Raw genomic sequence first — 23983 nt, 5'->3', positions numbered from 1 at the left:
TACTCAGCATGGCATACTTCAGATTCTACGGCCAAGTCATAGAAGACGACCTTCGTCTATTCTCTTTATTCTGTCGGGGTCGGGTTTTCAGTCTTACTCAAATTCACACCTTACAACACAACCAAGAACTCCTTCTTTGCTGATCTATTTTGAACTCCTTCGAAAACTTGTCAAGGCATGCATTTTGTTGAAACTTCTATTAAGCGTTTTGATCTATCTCCATAGATCTTGATGCTCAACGTTCAAGTAGCGCATTCTAGGTATTCCTTTGAAAAACTCCTTTCAAACAACCTTTTATGCTTTATAGAAATTCTACATTACTTTTGATCCACAATATGTCAACCACATATACTTATCAGAAATTCTATAGTGCTCCCACTCACTTCTTTGGAAATACAAGTTTCTCATAAACCTTGTACAAACCCAAAATCTTTGATCATCTCATCAAAGTGTATATTCCAACTCCGAGATGCTTGCACCAGTCCATTGAAGGATCCCTGGAGCTTGCATACTTGCTAGTATCCTTAGGATCGACAAAACCTTCTGGTTGTATCATATACAATCTTTCCTCAAGGAAACCGTCGAGGAAACAATGTTTTGTCTTCCTATGTGCAATATTTCACATATAATGCAACAACTACTAACATAATTCCAACAGACTTTTAGCATCGCTACGAGTGAGAAAGTCTCATCATAGTCAACTATTTGATCTTGTCGGAAACATCTTTGCGACAAGTCGAGCTTTTCTTAATAGTGACGATTCACCATCACTACTGGAATCCAGTTCTTTGCCGTCAGCCAGTTCTTTGTCGTCTGCTGGCTGATGACAAAGAACCTCTTTGCCATCAGTTGACACAAGGCAGACGACAAAGGGCTGACACATGGCAAAAATACTATTTGCCATGTGTCGGCCCTTTGCCGTCTGCTAGCGGACGACAAAGAGACCCATGGCAGACGGCAAAGAGGACGGGTGGGTCCCATGCCTGCAGTGTCCGACATCCGGGGGCCTTTGCCGTCTGCCATGGGGCCCTTTGCCGTCGTGGGGCGGACGGCAAAGGGGCCGCCCTATAACGGCCGTTAACCCCCTTCTCGCTCACTGTCTCTCTCTCCCCCCGGCCACTCTCTCTCCCCTCACCCCACGGCGACCCCCTCCCCGCCAGAGCCCCTCCCCGCGGCGAGCCCCTCCCCACGGCGAGCTCCCCCCGCGGCGAGCCCCTCCCCGCGAGAGCCCCTCCCCGCGGCGACCCACCCCCGCGGCGAGCCCCTCCACGCGGCGAGCCCGCTGCCGCGCGCCCGCTGCCGCGCGCCCCCTGCCCCCCTGCCGTCGTCCACTGCCGCTGCCCCCTGCCGTCGTCCACCGCCGCCCACACCACCCCGCCGATGAGTTCTTCTTCTTTTTCTTTTAAAAAGGTTAATTACTTTAGTTAGTTTATTAGGTTATTTTTTTATTATATATAGGGTAATTTAGTTAGTTTATTTGGTTAGATTATTAGGCTAATTAGGTTAGTTAGTTAGGTTAGAAGAAAAAACAGAGGAAAAGCAGAAGGAAAAAAATGGAAAAGAAAAAAGGAAAAGAAGAAAATAATTAGAAGAAGAACGAAAAGAAGATGGAGAAGAAGAAGAAGAATAAGAAGAAGAAGAAGAAGAAGAAGAAGAAGAAGAAGAAGAAGAAGAAGAAGAGGAGGAGGAGGAGGAGGAGAAAAGAAGAAGAAGAAGAAGAAGAGGAGGAGGAGGAGGAGGAGAAAGAAGAAGAAGAAGAAGAAGAAGAAGAAAAAGAATAGGAGGAGAAAAGGAGGAGGGGGAGGAGGAGGAGAAAAAAGAAGAAGAAGAAGAAGAAGAAGAAGAAGAAAAGAAGAAGAAGAAAAAAAGGAGAGAGGAGAAGAAGAAAGAAGAGGAAAAGGGAACCCCAGCTCCCCGAAACTAACCCTTGACCCCCGACCCCTGACGCCCGACGCCATTGACCCCCGACCATCGACCCCCGACGCCACTGACCCCCGACGCCACTGACCCTCGACCCCCGACGCCACTGACCCCCGACCCAGACCCTCGGCCCACGACTCCCGACCCCCGATGCTCGACGCCACCAACCCCCGACCCCCGACGCCACTGACACCCGACATCACTGACCCTCGACCCCCGACGTCACTGACCCTGGACCCCCGACGCCACTGACCCCCCACAACCGATGCCACTAACCCCCCGACCCCCGATGCCACCGAAACCCGACACCACCGACCCTCGATGGCACTGACTCCCGATGCCACTAAGCCCGGACCCCCGACACTTCTTCTGCCTTCAGTTGAACGAGAAGGTGCTTTTCGGCCTTCCAGAGGCCCACGAGGTCATAGTTATGTAAATTATGAGTTAGGACACATATTTTCCGATTATGTTAATTATAAAAACATAATATTTGTGTTGATCGTGTGAATTTCAATGTGTAGTTGTTCGACGACCTCCACGTGCGTTGGACGAGCTCCGCCCTTGCGTTTGTTGGTGAGCACAAATGACTTCTCCTCCTACCCCCTTAATTTGCTCTGTCCTGGTCTTCGTGCCGATGAAACTTGCTAGCTATAGGTTTCTTCAATCATGAGTATGCGTGACCAGTATGCGTCTCCCGTTCGAAAGGGCGACATCTATAAATATGCATTTCTTTGCATATTTATAACCACCATCCTTTCGAGTTGTCCAACATTATCCATGGACAACCCGAGTATGTGTAGATTGGGTTTGTTTTCCCGTATGCTGTGCTTCGGATCCGATGTAGAATTTCGTCAGTGCCTCCCCTGTTGTTCTCCGGGTACACATCCTCTCTGCTTATTGCCGAGACGTGTATCAGGAGAACAGCGGGGAGGTGCTGCCGAAATTCTGCGTCGCATCTGGAGCAGAGCATGGGAAAACGAACCCAATCTACACATACTCGGGTGGGATTAGGAACTATCTTTACCTATTAGCGTGTAGGTTGCATGGACGTAATAAAACTGACAAACTTGATTAGCGTAATCATATAGATGATGAATTATATATTTATTTCTTGTGCCCCCATAGGTAGCTTGGCAACATGAGTGATCGTGCTTGGATGTACACTGGTCACCCTAGTCAGAAAGACATGACCCATGGATGGTTAACAAAAACCAGGGGGTTTGTGAGAGCCGTATTTGCAAATGGCCAGCAAAAAACATGGTGCCCCTGTCCCAACTGCGACAACTGGAAATAGCAGACAGAGTTTGAAATGGGTAAACACCTGCAGAAGTGGGGTTTTACGCCTAATTATACGGTGTGGACTTTTCATGGTGAGTCTGACCAACGTACCAGAGCTGAGGTGATTCGTCGTCGCACCGACGAGCATGGTACCGGGATTGAATACATGGTGCAAGACTTTGATGATGCCCGGGATTCAGACGATGAGATGGAGGAATCTGCAAAGGCCTTCTATGAAATGTTGGAGTCTTCAAAATGTCCTCTCCACGAGCAGACTGAGCTTTGTCAGCTGGATGCCATCGCGCAAGTAATGGCTCTGAAGGCTCAATTCAACCTAGGCAGAGAATGCTACGATGCGATGATGATGATATTTGGACACTTTCTACCCAAAGGCCATGTACTGCCTGCAAACCTGTACCAGTCAGAGAAAATCATCCGTGTACTTAAGATGCCCTACGAGAAGATACATGCGTGTGAGAATGGATGTGCCTTATTTAGGCTTGAGTATGCGGCCTTGAACTATTGCCCCATTTGCAATTCTTCCACGTATATTGTGGTAGACAACGACATGGGTTATAGTTAGCTAAGTTCTCTCCTAAATGACATAATAAGGCTTACGTAGCTACAAGATGACCTATTCCCCCTAACTTAGGTATTAAATGGCCTATAATTAGCCTAGCTAGATCCAAAATGGCTTAATAAGCATAGTTTGCTCCGGAATGACCTATTTTACCCAAGTTAGCTCCGAAACGACCTATAGTTAGCTAGGGTTCCACCTAAATGACATACTTAGCTTAGTTAGCTCCTAAATGGTCTATTTAATAAAACATGACCTATATTAGCTAATTATCCACGAAATGACATAATTAGCTCTAAAAAGGCATTCTTAGCCAATTTAGCCCGAAGAAGGGGACAAGAGGAGAAGAAAGAGGAAAAATGAAAGGAACGAAGAAGAAGAAAAAGAGAAGAAGAAGAAGGAGAAGGAGGAGGATAAGAAGAAGGAGAAGAAGGAGGAGAAGAAGGAGAAGGAGCTCCTCCTTCTCCTTCTTCTTCCTCCTTCTTCCTCCTTCTCCTTCTCCTTCTTATTTTCTTCTTCTTCTCCTCTTCCTTCTCCTTGTCCTCCTCCTCCTCCTCCTCCTCCTCGTCCTTCTTCTTTTACTTCTTCTTCTCTTTCTCTTCTTCTATGTACCTTAGACTCATCCAAGAAAGGCTAAATTGGCTAATGATCCTACAAAATGACATAATTAGCTTCGTTAGCTCCAAAATGACCTATTTAATAAAAAAATGACCTATAGTTAGCTAAGTTCTCTCCTAAATGACATAATAAGGCTTATGTAGCTGCAAGATGACCTATTCCCCCTAACTTAGGTATTAAATGGCCTATAATTAGCCTAGCTAGATCCAAAATGGCTTAATAAGCATAGTTTGCTCTGGAATGACCTATTTTACCCAAGTTAGCTCCGGAACGACCTATAGTTAGCTAGGGTTCCACCTAAATGACATAATTAGCTTAGTTAGCTCCTAAATGGTCTATTTAATAAAACATGACCTATACTTAGCTAATTATACTCGAAATGACATAATTAGCTCCAAAAAGGCATTCTTAGCTAATTTACCCCGAAGAAGGGGACAAGAGGAGAAGAAAGAGGAAAAATGAAAGGAAGGAAGAAGAAGAAGAAGAGAAGGAGGAGGATAAGAAGAAGGAGAAGAAGGAGGAGAAGAAGGAGAAGGAGCTCCTTCTTCTTCCTCCTTCTCCTTCTCCTTCTTCTTTTCTTCTTCTTCTCCTCTTCCTTCTCCTTCTCCTCCTCCTCCTCCTCCTCCTCTTCCTTCTTTTACTTCTTCTTCTCTTTCTCTTCTTCTACGTACCTTAGACTCATCCAAGAAAGGCTAAATTGGCTAATTATCCTACAAAATGACATAATTAGCTTAGTTAGCTCCAAAATGACCTATTTAATAAAAAATGACCTATAGTTAGCTAATTTCTCTCCTAAATGACATAATAAGGCTTACGTAGCCGCAAGATGACCTATTCCCCCCTAACTTAGGTATTAAATGGCCTATAATTAGCCTAGCTAGATCCAAAATGGCTTAATAAGCATAGATTGCTCCCGAAGACCTATTTTACCCAAGTTAGCTCCGAAACGACCTATAGTTAGCTAGGGTTCCACCTAAATGACATAATTAGCTTAGTTAGCTCCTAAATGGTCTATTTAATAAAACATGACCTATACTTAGCTAATTATACTCGAAATGACATAATTAGCTCCAAAAAGGCATTCTTAGCTAATTTACCCCGAAGAAGGGGACAAGAGGAGAAGAAAGAGGAAAAATGAAAGGAAGGAAGAAGAAGAAGAAGAGAAGGAGGAGGATAAGAAGAAGGAGAAGAAGGAGGAGAAGAAGGAGAAGGAGCTCCTCCTTCTCCTTCTTCTTCCTCCTTCTCCTTCTCCTTCTTCTTTTCTTCTTCTTCTCCTCTTCCTTCTCCTTCTCCTCCTCCCCCTCCTCCTCCTTATTTTACTTCTTCTTCTCTTTCTCTTCTTCTATAGACTCATCCAAAGAAAGGCTAAATTGGCTAATTATCCTACAAAATGACATAATTAGCTTAGTTAGCTCCAAAATGACCTATTTAATAAAAAATGACCTATAGTTAGCTAAGTTCTCTCCTAAATGACATAATAAGGCTTACGTAGCTGCAAGATGACCTATTCCCCCTAACTTAGGTATTAAATGCCCTATAATTAGCCTAGCTAGATCCAAAATGGCTTAATAAGCATACTTTGCTCCGGAATGACCTATTTTACCCAAGTTAGCTCCGAAACGACCTATAGTTAGCTAGGGTTCCACCTAAATGACATAATTAGCTTAGTTAGCTCCTAAATGGCCTATACTTAGCTAATTTCTCTCCGAAATAACCTATATGCACTTCTTCATCTAGTATTATTCTTCTAACTTTCTTATTTGTTATTTTGCAGATTACATTCACTTCACGGGAAGCTTGAATTAAATTGATGGAGTGCTTGAAGATGATTTCTTGTACCATGGCTTGTATTGAAACTATTGTAGTATATGGATATATATGAAACTTTGTATGGATGTGTATGAAACTGGTGTAATATATGGTTTGGTACGGATGCAACTTGCATAATATGTATGCACTATGGATGAGAGTTATTTTAATATGGTTATGAGTACGGATATAAATTTATTTATGTCAAATATATATATATATCTCCTGATTATTGTTAAAAATGCTGGATATAATAAAAAATAAATTAAAAAGGGGCTGGTTCCCCCCTTTGCCGTCTGCCCCCACATGGCAAAGGGGGGATGGCAGACGACAAAGAGGGGAGAGAGAGGGGGCTGGTTCCCCCCTTTGCCGTCTGCCCCCACATGGCAAAGGGGGGAATCAGCCCCTTCTCTCTCCCCTCTTTGCCGTCTGCCCCCACATGGAAAAGGGGGATGGCAGACGGCAAAGAGGGAGAGAGAGGGGGCTGGTTCCCCCCTTTTCGTCTGCCCCCACATGGCAAAGGGGGGATGGCAGACGGCATAGAGAGGAGGCCTGCCGTTAACACTTAACGGGGCCGTTGCAGTATGTGCCGTCCCATTTAATTTGCCGTCTGCCCCTCATGGCAAAGATTCTTTGCCATCCGCTTTAGAAAAGCAGACGACAAAGAACCTCTTCACCGGATTTTTTTGCCGTCTACTTTGCCGTCTGCTGACCGACGGCAAAGCCTTTGCAGTCTGTGGTTCCCCCCTTTGCCGTCTGCCATGGCAGACGGCAAATTTCTGAATTTCAGTAGTGCATCATCGTATGTCTTCCTTATAAAGATCCATCTTTACTTAATAGTCCTACGACCATCAAGTTCTTCCAAAGTCTATACTTTGTTCTCACATATGGATTCTCTCTTGGATTTCATGGCCTCCAGCCATTTGTCGGAATCCGGGCCCACCATTGCTTCTCCATAACTCGTAGGTTCATTGTAACATGACCTCCAAGACAGGGTTACCGTACCACTCTGTAGCAGTATGCGACCTTGTCGACCTAGGAGGTTTGTAGTAACTTGATCCAATGCTTAATGATCACCATCATCAGCTTCCACTTCAATTAGTGTAGGTGCCACAAGAACAACTTCCTGCACCCTGCTACACACTAGTTGAAGTGATGGTTCAATAACCTCATCAAGTTCTACCATCCTCCCACTCAATTCTTTCGAGAGAAACCTTTCCTCGAGAAAGGATCCGTTTCTAGAAACAAACACTTTGCTTCCGAATCTGAGATAGGAGATGTATCCAACTGTTTTGGATATCCTATGAAGATGCTTTCATCCGCTTTGGGTTCGAGCTTATCAGACTGAAACCTTTTTCACATAAGCATAGCAGCCCCAAACTTTCAAGAAACAACAACTTAGATTTCTCTAAACCTCATTCTATACTGTGTCATCTCAACGGAAGTACGCGGTGCCCTATTCAAAGTGAATGAGGTTGTCTCTAATGCATAACCCATAAACGATCGTGGTAATTCCATAAGAGACATCATAGTATGCACCATATCAAATAGGGCGTGGCTACGACGTTCAAACACATCATCACACTATGGTGTTTCAGGTGGCATGAACTGCGAAACAATTTCCACATTGTCTTAACTCCGTACCAAAACTCGTAACTCAGATATTCATCTCTATGATCATATCGTAGACAGTTTATCCTCTTGTTACGACGAACTTCACTCTGAAACAGAATTGAACTTTTCAATATATCAGACTTTGTGATTCATCAAGTAAATACTCCTATATCTACTCAAATCGTCAATGAAGTACGAACATAACGATATCCACTGCGTGCCTTAGCACTCATTGGACTACACACATCAAAAATGTATTATTCCCAACAAGTTACTCTCTTGTTTCATGTGGCATGTTTTGCATGTCTCAAGTGATTCAAAATCAAGCGAGTCCAAATGATCCATCTCTCATGGAGTTTCTTCATGCATTTATACCAACATGTATGGTTTGCATGTCTCAAACGTTTCAAAAATGAGTGGGTACAAAGATCCATGAGCATGGAGCTTCTACATGCATTTTATACCAACATGACTCAAGTGGCAGTGCCACAACTAAGTGGTAGTATCATTATTACTTTGTATCTTTTGGCACTAATATTATGAACATGTGTAACACTACGATCGAGATTCAATAAACCATTGAGGGTAATTATTCAAGCAAATAGAACAACTATTATTCTCATTAAATGAATAATCGTATTGCAATAAACACGATCCAACCATGTTCATGCTCAACGAAAACACCAAATAACAATTATTTAGGTTTTACCACCAATCCCGATGATAGAGGGAGTGTGCGACGTTTGATCATATCAACCTTGGAAACACTTCCAACACGTATCGTCACCTCGCCTTTAGCTAGTCTCCGTTTATTCCGGAGCTTTTATTTCATGTTACTAATCACTTAGCAACCGAACAGGTATCCAATACCCTCGCGCTACTAGGAGTACTAGTAAAGTACACATCAACATCATGTATATCAAATATACTTCTTTCGACTTTGCCAGCCTTCTTATCTACCAAGCATCTAGGGTAGCTCCGCCTCAGTGACCGTTCCCCTCATAACAGAAGCACTTAGTCTTGGGTTTGGGTTTAATCTTGGGTCTCTTGATTAGTGCAGCAACTGTTTTGCCGTTTCATGAAGTATTCCTTCTAGCCCTTGCCTTTCTTGAAACTTAGTGGTTTTACTAACCATCAAATATTGGTGCTCCTTCTTGATTTCTACTTTCACAGTGTCAATCATCGCGAATCGCTCAAGGATCATTGTATCTATCCTTGATATGTTTATAGCTCATCACGAAGCTCTCACAGCTTGGTGGCAGTGATTTTGGAGAACCATCATTATCTCATCTGGAAGATTAACTCCCACTTGATTCAAGCGATTGTCGTACTCAGACAATCTGAGCACACGCTCAACGATTGAGCTTTTCTCCTTTACTTCGTGGACAAAGAATCTTGTCGGAGGTCTCATACCTCTCAACAAGGGCACGAGCATGAAATCTCAATTTCATCTCTTTAGAACATCTCTTCTGTTCCGTGACGTTTCAAATCGTCTTCTGCGCCTTGCTTCTAAGCCATTAAGTATTTTGCACTGAACTATCGCGTAGTCATCAGAAACGTGTATGTCTGATGTTCACAACATCCACAGACGACGCTCAAGGTGCAGCACACCGAGTGGTGCATTAAGGACATAAGCCTTTTGTGCAGCAATGAGGACAATCCTTAGTTTTAGAGGCTCAGTAGGCAAAGTTTGCTACTATTAACTTTCAACTAAATTTTCTCTAGAAACATATAAAACAGTAGAGCTACAGCGCAAGCTACATCGTAATTCTCAAAGACCATTAGACTATGTTCATGACAATTGGTTCAATTAATCATATTATTTAAGAACTCCCACTCAAAAAGTACATCTCTCTAGTCATTTGAGTGGTACATGATCCAAATCCACTATCTCAAGTCCGATCATCACGTGAGTCGAGAATAGTTTCAGTGGTAAGCATCTCTATGCTAATCATATCAACTATATGATTCATGCTCGACCTTTGGGTCTCATGTGTTCCGAGGCCATGTCTGTACATGCTAGGCTCGTCAAGTTTAACCCGAGTGTTCCGCGTGTGCAACTGTTTTGCACCCGTTGTATGTGAACGTTGAGTCTATCACACCCGATCATCACGTGGTGTCTCGAAACGACGAAATGTCGCAATGGTGCACAGTTGGGGAGAACACATTTTGAGCTTGAAATTTTAGTGAGAGATCACCTCATAATGCTACCGTCATTCTAAGCAAGATAAGGTGCATAAAGGATTAACATCACATGCAATTCATAAGTGACATGATATGGCCATCATCAAGTGCTCCTTGATCTCCATCGCCAAAGCACCGGTATGATCTTCTTGTCACCGGCGCCACACCATGATCCCCATCATTATGATCTCCATCATCATGCCGCCATCGAGGTTGTCGTGTATGCTATGCTATTACTACTAAAGCTACGTCCTAGCAATATAGTAAATGCATCTGCAAACACAAACGTTAGTTTAAAGACAACCCTATGGCTCCTGCCGGTTGCCGTAGCATCGACGTGCAAGTCGATATTAACTATTACAACATGATCATCTCATACATCCAATATATCACATCACGTCGTTAGCCATATCACATCACAAGCATACCCTGCAAAAACAAGTTAGACGTCCTCTTATTGTTGTTGCATGTTTTACGTGGTTGCCATGGGTATCTAGTAGGATCACATCTTACTTACGCAAACACCACAACGGAGATGTATGAATTGCTATTTAACCTCTCTACAAGGACCTCCTCGGTCAAATCCGATTCAACTAAAGTTGGAGAAACCGACACTCGCCAGTCATCTTTGAGCAACGGGGTTGCTCGTAGCGATGAAACCAGTCTCTCGTAAGTGTACGAGTAATGTCGTTCCGAGCCGCTTTGATCCAACAATACCGCGGAATCAAGAAAAGACTAAGGAGGGCAGCAAATCGCACATCACCGCCCACAAAAACTTTTGTGTTCTACTCGAGATAACATCTATGCATTAACCTAGCTCATGATGCCACTGTTGGGGAACACCGCATCGGAAACAAAAAATTTCCTACGCACACGAATACCTATCATGGTGATGTCCATCTACGAGGGGGATTTCAGATCTACGTACCCTTGTAGATCGCACAGCAGAAGCGTTAATAAACGCAGTTGATGTAGTGGAACGTCCTCACGTCCCTCGATCCGCCCCGCGAACCGTCCCACGAACCGTCCCGCGATCCTTCCCACGATCCGCTCCGATCTAGTACCGAACGGACCGCACCTCCGCGTTCAGCACACGTACAGCTCGACGATGATCTCAGCCTTCTTGATCCAGCAAGAGAGATGGAGCGGTAGACGGCGCTCCGGAGGTTGGTGGTGATCTAATCTCAGCAGGGCTCCGCCCGAGCTCCGCAGAAACGCGATCTAGAGGAAAAACCGTGGAGGTATGTGGTCGGGCTGCCATGGAAAAGTTGTCTCAGATCAGCCCTAAAACCTCCGTATATATAGGTGGGAGGGGAGGGGCCTTGCCTTGGGGCTCAAGGAGCCCCAAGGGGTTCGGCCAAAGAGGGGGAGGAGGAGTCCTCCTCCAATCCTAGTCCAACTAGGATTGGAAGGTGGAGTCCTTCCCTTCCTTCCCACTTCCCCTTTTTTTCTCTTCGATTTTCTTATCTCCTGCGCAGGGGCCTCTTTGGGCTTTCCCACCAGCCCACTAAGGGCCGGTGCGGCACCCGTAAGGCCTATGGACTTCCCCGGGGTGGGCTGCCCCCCCGGTGAACATCCGGAACCAGTTCGTCCTTTTCGGTACATTCCAGGTAATGCCGAAAACTTTCTGGTAATCAAATGAGGTCATCCTATATATCAATCTTCGTCTCCGGACCATTCCGAAAACCCTCGTGACGTCCGTGATCTCATCCGGGACTTCGAACAACATTAGGTAACCAACCATATAACTCAAATACGCATAAAAGAACGTCGAACCTTAAGTGTGCATACCTGCGGGTTCGAGAACTATGTAGACATGACCCGAGGGACTCCTCGGTCAACATCCAATAGCGAGACCTGGATGCCCATATTGGATCCTACATATTCTATGAAGATCGTATCGTTTGAACCTCAGTGCCAAGGATTCATATAATCCCGTATGTCATTCCCTTTGTCCTTCGGTATGTTACTTGCCCGAGATTCGATCGTCAATATCCGCATACCTATTTCAATCTTGTTTACCGGCAAGTCTCTTTACTCGTTCCGTAATACAAGATCCCGCAACTTACACTAAGTCACATTGCTTGCAAGGCTTGTGTGTGATGTTGTATTACCGAGTGGGCCTCGAGATACCTCTCCGTCACACAGAGTGACAAATCCCTGTCTTGATCCATACTAACTCAACGGAGACCTTCGGAGATACCTGTAGAGCATCTTTATAGTCACCCAGTTACGTTGTGACGTTTGATACACACAAAGCATTCCTCCGATGTCAGTGAGTTATATGATCTCATGGTCATAGGAATAAATACTTGACACGCAGAAAACAGTAGCAACAAAATGACACGATCAACATGCTACATCTATTAGTTTGGGTCTAGTCCATCACATGATTCTCCTAATGATGTGGTCCCGTTATTAAGTGACAACACTTGCCTATGGTTAGGAAACCCTGACCATCTTTGATCAACGAGCTAGTCAACTAGAGGCTTACTAGGGACAGTGTTTTGTCTATGTATCCACACAAGTATTGTGTTTCCAACCAATACAATTATAGCATGGATATTAAACGATTATCATGAACAAAGAAATATAATAATAACTAATTTATTATTGCCTCTAGGGCATATTTCCAACAGTAGGCACTACAGAATATGGCATCACAATCGCATCTTCAAATGCAACATTATGTAAGAATTACAAAAAGCATATGTAGAAGGACTTGTATAGAATACCTCCATCTCGGCCCTTGCTGGAGTCGCGTGTTCACATACAAAAGATTTTGGGAGACCTAGCCGAGCCTTGTGCTCAGCTATAGTGCGAGTGAAGGACCTAGGAAACATGTCTCCTGCAATAGACTCCTTGCCATGTTTCTTCCCCTCTCCAGCGATCATAACCAACTCGTGGTCAAGGGGCTCCGATGCCACATCATAGTCGGGCCCTCTCAACTTTGTTGCCACCTCTCTAACTTTGGTCAGCCGATTGTAGGCGGTCTGGCTGGTGTACGCAGACGATGTGTCAAACAGATCGTAAGGTGTGGCTTTTCTGAACGATGCCTTATGGGACAAAGCATAACCAATGGAAAGGTTGGGCTCCTGAGCTTTGTGGTGAGCCGCCTGCAACCAAACCAACATGATTAGGAATTCATCACAAGGATTAATTGGCAACATGTATGACAAGAAATAACTTATGTAGAACAAATCGATGGGAGGAAAGATATACCCAACGTTTCGTGAATCCCTTAAGGCTCAAGTTTCCTTGATGGTGTGGTGGATCTTTCATTGTGTGCTGATTTTTGTAATCTATGTGTTTCAACGTATACTCTTTAGAACACCAGTAGTCCACAGTCCGCTCCCAGCACTCGCCCTTATCGACACACCATCTAGGAGTAACCTAATTGATCATTTGCATCTCATATACGTCAAAAAGAAATTGAGTGCCAACCAGTTGAGGAAATAAAAAGGATGAACATGATTTATTTACCTGCACTCCTCCTTCGTAAGAAAGATTTTCGTAGCCGGTATCTTAGTAGCCATCTTATAGCCCTTAGATGCCTTATAAGAACGGACGGCAATAATGCGCGCATCATAGAACATATTGCGCACAAGCTTCTTACAGTGAATGTTGACGTTCACTTGTGCCTCCTACAACTTTCCATCCTCGCATCTATAGAAATCCTTCAAATACACGTGAGATCAAACGAGATTAGAAATTAACTAGCTATGTCTTACATATAAAAGTGTGAATTAAACTTAATGATTACCCAAATTTTGGCAAAGACCCGCTTTGCTTTGTTGTGAACCTCAATGTTGTTGAATGTACCAACATCCTCACAGGCTTTGTAGTGGTCCCAAGTTCGTGCTTCCTCCGGAACGTTGCCCTCCCCTGGCAAAGTAACCATGCCAGGGAAATGCTCCTTAAGGAGGATCCCAATGACGTCGTTCACGTGTCGGCACTTACCCGGCACCTCATCACCAGCTTCTGTCCAAGTGCTACATAATGAGAAGCCAAAGTTATGAGCAATTGTTGCATACAATGAAGGTAGAAAAATGGGAAGCCAAAGTTAGTTACCTTACTCCATATGGAGTAATGCACGGCCTCAGCTCGACAGGTTCCCCTCGTTTTGGGAGACTTGATGCACCACGCAGGAACACAGTTTGACCCTCAAGAACTGCAATTAAACCATCATCCTCCTCCTCGTCGTCATCAGGCACGGGGGAGTGAGACATCATCTCGTCCTCACGCACGGTGGAGTGAGACATTGGCACGTCCTCACGCACGGGGGAGTGAGACACCGGCTCATCCTCGGGCAAGGGGGAGTGAGACACCGGCTCGTCCTCAGGCAAGGGGGAGTGAGACACCGGCTCCTCCAAGCTCACCTCCTCAGGCAGTGCCGCGGAAGGTGGTGGCGAGGAAGGCCGGACAGGATTTGTCTTACCCTTTCCTCCACGTACACCTTTTACTCGACCTCTTCCTCGATGAGACTGAGCACGGGAGGGTGCCTTGATACGTCTCAAACGTATCTATAATTTTTGATGGTTTCACGCTGTTATCTTGTCAACTTTCGATGTTTTATATACCTTTTATATCTTTCTTTGCGACTAACTTATTAATTCAGTGCCAAGTGTCAGTTCCTGTTTTCGGTGTTTTTGACTCTTTTCAGATCTGATTTTGGAACGGAGTCCAACCGAGATAAAATCCCCGAAATAAATTTTTCCAAAACGGAAGAAGATCGGGAGGCTTGAGGGCCAAGGCATTGGGCCCACAGGGAGCCCACAAGCCCTGTTGCCGCGGCCAGGGGGGCTCGCGGCAACGAGGCTTGTGGCCTCCCTGGCGGTCCACTGCCCTAGCTCTTTGGCCTATAAATTCCGAAAAATCCCAGAAAAAAACAGGGCATCCACGAAAACACTTTTCCGCCGCCGCAAGCTTCCGTTTCCGCGAGATCTCATCTGGAGACCCTTCCCGGTGCCCTACCGGAGGGGACTTTGGGGTTGGAGGGCTTCTACATCAACATCATCGCATCTCCAATGACTCGTGAGTAGTCCACTTCAGACCTACGGGTCCGTAGTTAGTAGCTAGATGGCTTCTTCTCTCTCTTGGATCTTCAATATAAAGTTCTCCATGATCTTCCTGGAGATCTATCCGATGTAATCCTCTTTGGCGGTGTGTTTGTCGAGATCCGATGAATTGTGGATTTGTGATCAGATTATCTATGATTTATATTTGAGTCTTTGCTGATTTCTTATATGCATGATTTGATATCCTTGTAATTCTCTCCGAGTCTTGGGTTTTGTTTGGCCAACTAGATCTATGATTCTTGTAATGGGAGAAGTGCTTGGTTTTGGGTTCATACTGTGTGGTGACCTTTCCCAGTGATAGAAGGGGCAGCAAGGCACGCATCGTGTTGTTCCCATCAAGGGTAACAAGATGGGCTTTTATCGTAGATATGAGATTGTCCATCTACATCATGTCATCTTGCTTAAGGCGTTACTCTGTTCATTTGGACTTAATACACTAGATGCATGCTAGATAGCGGTCGACGTGTGGAGTAATAGTAGTAGATGCAGAAAGTATCGGTCTACTTGTTTTGGACGTGATGCCTATAGATATAATCATTGCCTTAGATAACGTCACGACTTTGCGCGGTTCTATCAATTTGCTCGACAGTAATTCGTCCACCCACCGTCTACTTGCTTTCATGAGAGAAGCCACTAGTGAACACTACGGCCCCCGGGTCTATTCACAACTATCGTCTCCACTTTCACTTTTACTTTGCTTTGTTTACTTTGTTGATTTCAGTTCTCACTTTGCAAACAATCTATAAGGGATTGACAACCCCTTCATAGCGTTGGGTGCAAGCTTTGTGTTTGTGCAGGTACTTGTGACTTGAGCGCTCCTCCTACTGGATTGATACCTTGGTTCTCAAACTGAGGGAATTACTTACCGCCGCTGTGCTATATCACCATTTCCTCTTCAAGGGAACACCAACGCAAGGCTCCAAGGCCGTGGGGAAATCCTTTGCATATTTGCCAAGGAAGTCCCTATAGGCGTAGCCGTAGCAGCAGGATTCCTGGCGCCGTTGCCAGGGAAGGTCTATTGTCGCAGTAGCAGAAGGATTTCTGGCGCCGTTGCCGGGGAGGGGAGATCAAGTCAAGATCTATCCAAGTAAGTGTCACAAACTCATCTCTTGCATTTACCTTTTTTGCCAGTTGCCTCTCGTTTTCCTCTCCCCCACTTCACATTTGCTGTTTTCATTTGCCTATCTCCTTTGCCTTTTTTATTTGCCTTTTTCGTTTGCCTTTTTCATTCGCCCTTTTCTCTCGTTTGCATTTCCTTTGCTTGTGTGCTATGTGCCCTCAATATGCTTGCATCTTCGCTTGCTGAAAATCTAGTGATATGGATCCTCACCCACTTGCTAATCTCTTTAAGAGATCCACTTATGTGGAACCAATTGCTAGTGAGTTGAGTTAATTTGACTTTCTCTATGGAGTTTAGCTTGAGATGTGTGAATCTGAAAATTGTGAGGAAGAAATTTATGAAGTGATTCACGAGGGCTCCTTGGATGAAAAGCATGATTGCAATGGTTTCACTATAAATTCTATTAGTGATACTCATGCCAAAAATATGCAAAACCCTAAGCTTGGGGATGCTAGTTTTGCTTTCTCCACTACTTGTTGCAAAGATCATGATTGGGGTGATGATTTTTCTTATGATCTTGAAAATTTGTTCAAGCCTCAAGATGAATATGATATTTGCAATATTATTGAAACTGGGTTTGGAGAAGTCATGACTTTAGTTGATGATAATACCACTATTTTTGAAGAGCGTCAACTTTGCATGCATGTGGATCACGAAAAGAATATCCTATGTGATAGTTACATTGTTGAATTCGAATATGATCCCACATGTAATTATTATGAGAGAGGAAAATGTGGTGGTAGAAACTTTCATATCACTAAATCACCTCTCGTTATGTTGAGGTTGCTATTGTCTCTTTCTTCTTCCTGGCATATGGTAACTATTGGTTGTCTTGACAATTTGTTTTCCTATAAAATGCCTATGCATAGGAAGTATGTTAGAATTTGATGTGATTTTCAAATGCTTTATGATGCTCTCGTTGTGCTTCACTTTTTGTCTTTTGTATTAGCATCATTGATTTATCAATGCCTAGCTAAGGGCGTTAAACAATAGCGCTTGTTGGGAGGCAACCCAACGAATCTATCCTTTTTCTTTCTGTTTTGTGTTTTCTACACTTTCATAATTCTGTTATGATTGTGTTTTTTGTGTTTCTTTTGCGTTTGTGCCAAGTAAAACCGTTATGATTAGTCTTGGGGATGATCGTTTGATCGTGCTGGAAAAGACAGAAATTTTCTGCTCACGAAAAGAATTTTCATTTTTATTATGTAAGAGCTTTTGAGTTGATTCTTTTTGCTGCTGATTGCTAAGAAAATTATTCAGACTGTAGTAATGTTTCAGAATTTTTGCAGTACCAGAAGTATACGAAGTATACAGATTGCTACAGACTGGTCTGCTGTTAACAGATTCGGTTTTTGTTGAGTTGGTTGCTTATTTTGATGAAACTATGGATAGTATCGGGGGGTATTAGCCATGGAAGATTGAAAATACAGTAACCCAACATATACATAAGTAGAATTTAAGTTTGGTACAGTACCTAAGGAAGTGGTGGTTTGCTTTCTTATACTAATGATATCACGAGTTTCTGTTTAAGTTTCGTGTTGTGAAGTTTTCAAGTTTTGGGTGAAGTTCTTATGGACAAAGAGATAAATAGTGGCAAGAGCTCAAGCTTGGGGATGCCCAAGGCACCCGAAGTTGATTGAAGGATGCCAAAAAAGCCTAAGCTTGGGGATGCCCCGGGAAGGCATCCCCTCTTTCGTCTTCAATCCATCGGTAACATTATTTGGGGCTATATTTTTATTCACCACATGTTATGTGTTTTGCTTGGAGCGTCTTGTATGGTAGGAGTCTTTTATTTTTGTTGTGTCATAATCTTCCTTGCTGCACACCTAGAGAGAGAGACATGCACTCACCGTGATTTTGTCGAGCTTCACTTATATCCTTTGGTTAGACAGTTCAGCTCACATGTGCTTCACTTATATCTTTTGAGTTAGTTGATTTTGCTCTATGTGCTTCACTTATATATTTTAGAGCAAAGCGGTGCGTGGCTTGGTAGTTGATCTATGCTTTGATAGTAGTCTCAAAAAAGGGTAGTTATCCAAAGGGATATGAAAACTTCCACCTTCATGTGCATTGAGTAGTTGGAGAAGTTTGATTCATCTCAATTAGTTTTGAGTTGTGGTTGTGGTAATATTGAAGTTATATTAGTAAGGTGTTGTGGATCTAGAAATACTTGTGTTGAAGTTAGTGATTCCCGTAGCATGCACGTATGGTGAACCGCTATGTGATGAAGTCTGAGCATGATTAGTCTATTGATTGTCATCCTTTGGGTGGCGGTCGGGGTCGCGCGATGGTTTATACCTACCAACCCTTCCCCTAGGAGTATGCATTGAATGCTTTGTTTCGATTACTACTAAAACTTTTGCAACAAGTATATGAGTTCTTCATGACTAATGTTGAGTCCATGGTTTAGATGCACTTTCACCTTCCACCATCACTACCTTCTTTAGTGCCGTGCAACTTTCGCCGGTGCACAAAACCACCAATATAGCCTCCCTCAAAATAGCCACCATACCTACCTACTATGACTTTTTCAAAGCTATTCCGAGATATATTGCCATGCAACTACCACCATGACATGTGCCATGATGTCAGCTGTGCTTCCCCGGCAACGGCGACAGGAATAGTCGTGTCGACGACACCAGGAATCTTTCTGTTGCGGCTACGCCTTAAGGGACTTCCTAGGCAAGTGTGCAAAGGATTTCCCCCGTGGCCTTGGAGCCTTGCATTGGTGTTCCCTCGAAGCGGAAAGGGTGATGTGGCACAGCGGTGGTAAGTATTTCCCTCAGTTTGAGAACCAAGGTATCAATCCAGTGGAGGAGTATCACAAGATCCTGCACAAACACAAAAGCTTGCTCCCAACGCTATGAAGAGGTTGTCAATCCCTTATAGATTGTTTGCCAAGTGAGAACTGAAAGCAACAAAGTAACAAAGCAAAGTAAAAGCGGAGGTGTAAACGATGGATGTGAATAGACCTGGGGGCCATAGTGTTTACTAGTGGCTTCTCTCATGAAAGCAAGTAGACGGTGGGTGAACAAATTATTGTCGAGCAATTGATAGAACCGCGCAAAGTCGTGATGACATCTATGGCAATGATTATATCTATAGGCATCACGTCCAAAACAAGTAGACCGATACTTTCTGCATCTACTACTATTACTCCACACGTCGACCACTATCCAGCATGCATCTAGTGTATTAAGTCCATAAGAACAGAGTAACGCCTTAAGCAAGATGACATGATGTAGAGGGATAATCTCAAACCAATGATGAAAACCCCATCTTTTTACCCTTGATGGCAACTACTTAATGTGTGCCTTGCTGCCCCTACTGTCACTGGGAAAGGTCACCACATGGTAGAACAAAAAACCAAGCACTTCTCCCATTGCAAGAATCATATCTAGTTGGCCAAACAAAACCCAAGACTCGGAGAGACTTACAAGGATATCAAATCATGCATATAAGAAATCAGCAAAGACTCAAATATATATCATAGATAATCTGATCACAAATCCACAATTCATCGGAGATCTACAAACACACCGCCAAAGAAGATTACATCGGATAGATCTCCATGAAGATCATGGAGAACTTTGTATTGAAGATTCAAGAGAGAGAAGAAGCCATCTAGCTACTAACTACGGGCCCGTAGGTCTGAAGTGAACTACTCACGAGTCATTGGAGGGGCGATGATGATGATGAAGAAGCCCTCCAACTCCAAAGTCCCCTCCGACAGGGCGCCGGGAAGGGTCTCCAGATGAGATCTCACGGAAACGGAAGCTTGCGGCGGCGGAAAAGTATTTTCGAGGCTCCCCTGATTTTTGGCTGAATATTTGGGAATATATATGCCAAGGATCTAGGTGAGGGGGCGGCCAGGGAGGCTACAAGCCCTGACACCGCCGCCTCCCCCTGGTGGCGGAGTGGGAGCTTGTGGGCTCCCTGGAGCCCACCTGGCTTGGCCCAAAGGCCCCCTGACCTTCTTCCGTTCGGGAAAAAAATCATTTTGGGGTTTTTATTCCGTCTGGACTCCGTTCCAAAATCAGATCTGAAAAGAGTCAAAAAACACAGAAAAAACAGGAATTGGCACTTGGCACTGAATTAATAAGTTAGTCCCATGTTTTTTTATAAAAGGTACATAAAACATCCAAAGATGACAAGATAACAGCGTGAAACCATCAAAAATTATAGATACGTTTGAGACGTATCAAGCATCCCCAAGCTTAACTCCTGCTCGTCCGCGAGTAGGGAAGTGATAAAGAATGAATTTTTGGTGCTTTCATGCTACCTAGCATAGGTGTCCTTTGTAACTCCTCTTATGTGACGTGAATGTTCAGATCCATTAGATTCAAAACAATAGTTTGCTATTGACGTGGAAACAATAATAATTCAAGCAAACTAGCAAGGTAATCATGAACTTTCAAAATAACAAGGCCAAAAGAAAGTTATCCCTACAAAAGCATATAGTCTGGCTATGCTCTACCATCATTGCACAACGAATTTAAATCATGCGCAACCCCAGTATTGGCCAAGTAATTGTTTCACACCTTTACTTTCTCAAACCTTTTCAACTCTCACGCAATACATGAGCGTGAGCCATGGTTATAGCACTATAAATGGTGTGGAATGTGGTGGAGGTTGCAAGACAAAAAAGGATAAGATAGTCACATTAACTAGGCATATCAATGAGCTGTGGAGATGCTCATCAATAGATATCAATGTGAATGAGTAGGGATTGCCATACAAATGATGCACTAGAGCTACGAGTATGTGAAAGCTCTGAAAGAAAACTAGTGGGTGTGCATCCAACTTGCTTGCTCACGAAGACCTAAGGCAATTTTGAGGAAGCCTATCATTGGAATATACAAGCCAAGTTATATAATTAAAATTTCCCACTAGCTATATGGTGGTGACAAAACGAGAGACTCTCAATCATGAAGATCATGGTGCTTAATATGCACAAGTGTGGAAAGGTGGTAGCATTGTCCGTTCTCTCTTTTTCTCTCATTTTTTTTATTTTTTTGATGGGCTCTTTGGCCTCTTTTTTGGTGGGATTCTTTGGCCTCTTTTATTTCCTCACATGAGACAATGCTCCATTAATGATGATCATCACACTTTCAACTCAAAACTTAGAGCAACTATGACTCTATATGTAATGCCTTCGGTAGTGTACAGTGGCAATGATCTAGCATGGCATAGACATCAATGGAAACATCATGCTAGCTATCTTACGATCATGCAATGGCAATGCAGACGTGGTGGCACATGTCATGGTGGTAGTTGCATGGCAATATATCTCGGAATGACTTTGAAAAGGCCATAGTAGGTAGGTATGGTGGCTGTTTTGAGGGAGGCTAGTGGTGGGTTTTGTGCACCGGCGAAAGTTGCACGGCACTAAGAAGATAGTGATGGTGGAAGGTAAAAGTGCATCTAAACCATGGACTCAACATTAGTCATGAAGAACTCATATACTTGTTGCAAAAGTTTTATTAGTAATCGAAACAAAGCATTCAAAGAATACTCCTAGGGGAAGGGTTGGTAGGTATAAACCATCGCGCGAGCCCGACCGCCACGCAAAGGATGACAATCAATATACTAATCATGCTCAGATTTCATCACATAGCGGTTCACCATACGTGCATGCTACGGGAATCACTAACTTCAACACAAGTATTTCTAGATCCACAACACCTTACTAGCATGGCTTCAATATTACCATAACCACAACTCAAAACTAATTGAGATGAATCAAACTTCTCTAACTATTCGATGCACATGAAGGTGGAAGTTTTCGTATCCCTTTGGGTAACTACCCCTTTTGAGACTACTTTAAAAGCATAGATCAACTACCAAGCCATGCACCGCTGTGCTCTAAAAGATATAAGTGAAGCACATAGAGCAAAAGTATCTAGCTCAAAAGATATAAGTGAAGCACATGTGAGCTGAATTGTCTACCAAAAGATATAAGTGAAGCTCGACAAAATCACGGTGTGTGCATGTCTCTATCTCTAGGTGTGCAGCAAGGATGATTGTGTCACAACAAAAATAAAAGACTCCTACGATACAAGAAGCTCCAAGCAAAAACACATAACATGTGGTGAATAAAAATATAGCCCCAACTAACGTTACCAATGGATTGAAGACGAAAGAGGGGATGCCTTCCCGGGGCATCCCCAAGCTTAGGCTTTTACGGCATCCTTGAATCTATTAGGGTGCCTTGGGAATCCCCAAGCTTGATCTCTTGCCACTCTTTATCTCTTTGTCCATAAGAACTTCACCCAAAACATGAAAACTTCACAACACGAAACTTAAACAGAAACTCGTGATAACATTAGTACAAGTGATGGGGTTATAGTCCCAGGGTAGGGTCATAGGCCTGCCCTATAGGTCCTACCCAAGGACTACCCTTCATAGAGGGCAAGGCCCTTAGACAGTTCCGACTGAACTAAGGACCCCCCATCATCCAGTCGGTGACGAGCATTCGGAGCATATTTATCGTACCGACTGAATTCCACTCTGTACATCGTAACCTCCCAGGAGGGCAACGGTCATACGTTTTCATACACCATTATTAGCATTTAAGGCATACGTTACCTGTAACATAGGCATTTATTCGCCACTACTCCACCCCTGTCCACCGGGCCGTTGTGGAAAGCAGCGCACTCTATATAAGCCGCTCTTCCCCACTGGTGCAGGGGTTGGCATTTACTGTAATCCTATATTCCACTCGACACTAAGCTCCCAAGAGCACTGAGACGTAGGGCTTTTACCTCCACCGTAGAGGGGCCTGAACTCATACAACCTCGCCGTAGCTAAGGCTCTGCCCATCCTGCCGTACCCTACACATCTACTGTCAGACTTATACCCACGACAGTTGGTGCCCACCGTGGGGCAGGCGTCTAAGCGACTTCCGGCGAGTTTGCAACTTCATCTTTTCATCATGTCATCCGGGGGAGATTTATGCATGGGTCGTGAGATCCTCTTCGGCGCACTCTCCTTCATCGTCGACGATTCGGCATGGCTTCGGGATGCGCCTCTCGACGTCGAGGCGCTTCCCAGTCGCGGGGCTACGCACTTCCGTGCCGGTTCCCGCGGCCTCCTTTTTCTCCAGCAATCGGCCCCGGTGTCGATCTTCACCCCCGTTACACGCCGCAACAAGCGGTCCCGCCGTCCGCGGCTTCAGCGTTGGGTGCGACACGCCCAGACGCGACAGAGCGCGTCTTCTCAAGTGGCGGTCCTCGAGTCGGTTGTGGTCCCCGCCGCCGTCCCAGTGCTTGGACTCAGTTCCGATTGAGTTACCTTCCGAGTACTTGGGTCGCGGGCCTGCAGCCGAAGTTCTCATGGCAAATTCCCATGAAAGTCCCCACCGGACTGGTCGGAACGAGCATGAGGTCGGCGAATCGTCCGACGCTCGCCGTCAACACCATCGTTCTGCTAGTCAACGCACTCGTCAAAGCAACGTCGAGGTGTTCCGTACACCCGTCCTCAACCTGGCTGCCGCTGCCAAGATAGCCGATTCCCTCCAACCGACTGATTCAGAGGCTGGTAGAGGGATCGAGCAGATTCGTGCCCTGTTGCACACGGCGCAACAGCAGAATTCGGCGGTCTCCCAGTCGCACAACAGGATCCACAACAGTTTTGTTCACGCGAACACGCATCGGTCGGTTTACATCCCCCACTCTCATCAGCGACGCAGAGGGGGCAGCCGTTCCACGAATCCCGAAGATCGTCGCCGTTCACGCACCCCTCCGCGGGGTGGGCCTTACGGGCCCCGACATCACGATGATCGGC

The sequence above is a fragment of the Hordeum vulgare genome, chromosome 5H (genome assembly GCF_904849725.1).
Source record: "Hordeum vulgare subsp. vulgare chromosome 5H, MorexV3_pseudomolecules_assembly, whole genome shotgun sequence".
In the NCBI taxonomy this organism is placed as follows: Eukaryota; Viridiplantae; Streptophyta; class Magnoliopsida; order Poales; family Poaceae; genus Hordeum; species Hordeum vulgare.
Note: the sequence above shows the minus strand (reverse complement) of the source record.